The sequence below is a fragment of the Triticum urartu genome, chromosome 2A (genome assembly GCF_056163025.1).
Source record: "Triticum urartu cultivar PI428250 chromosome 2A, HENAU_Tu73, whole genome shotgun sequence".
NCBI classification, from domain to species: domain Eukaryota; kingdom Viridiplantae; phylum Streptophyta; class Magnoliopsida; order Poales; family Poaceae; genus Triticum; species Triticum urartu.
Window position 1 is genome coordinate 6483398 of NC_141874.1, and position 940 is coordinate 6484337.

Genomic DNA, 940 nt, shown 5'->3' on the forward strand with positions numbered 1-940 from the left:
CGCTGCCCGCGGAGCCACCCGCAGCCTCGCTCACGGCACCAGCCGCGGCCGTGATCCCGATCGTCCCCACAGCCACGGCATTGCTCGTGGATCCTGTCGCGGCTCCGCCGCCAATCATCCCTGCTGCTGGTGCAATCATGCCCACCGGGCCGTTCCACTTCGACAACTTGATCGCCATTCGACTCACGCCAGACAACTACTTGTTCTGGCGCGCCAAGGTCCTACCGCTGCTACGCAGCCGGTCTCTCCTAGGGTTTGTTGACGGTTCGCTACCGTGTCCTCCGCAGGTCATCCCTACCGTCCACGGCCCGGCCATCAACCCGGAACACCGTATGTGGGTGCAGCAGGACCAGGCGATCCTCTCTGCCATCCAAGGTTCCCTCGGCGACGGGGTCACTGGCCTTTGTCTCTTCGCCGCCACCTCCATGGACGCCTGGACGACCCTGGAGCACGCCTTTGCCAGGTCTCTACCTCCCGCTCGATGGCCCTTCGCAGCGAACTCACTGACATGAAGAAGCTGGACTCCTCCGCTACGACCTACTTCAACAAGATGAAGGTGCTGGCGGACATGCTCACCTCTATTGGTCGGTCGCTTAGCGACGAGGAGTTCGCAGGCTTCGTCATCAAAGGCCTCGACGCCGACTACGACAATCTTGCCTAGGACGTCCACAACGCCAAGCCAGCGATGCCTCCTCACGAGCTCTACTCACACCTCCTCTTCACCGAGCAATGCGTCGAGGCTCGTCGCTCCTCCGCCACCATCACTGCCCAGCCGGCGGCCTTCTAGGCCTCTCGCGGCCAGCGCCCACCTGCCCCGTCACCTGGCAAGGCAGCCCCGCCCCCTGCATCGACCCTGGGTGAGGGCCCTAACACTAGGGTGGTGTGCCAGCTATGTGGTCATGAATGCCATGTCGCCTCCAAGTGTCACCGCCGCTTTTAG

The 940-nt window shown here is 63.4% G+C and overlaps 1 pseudogene; it reads left to right on the forward strand.

The window, feature by feature from the left end:
- The first annotated feature begins 332 nt into the window (after positions 1 to 332).
- On the forward strand, positions 333 to 940 carry LOC147982758 (uncharacterized; annotated as a pseudogene).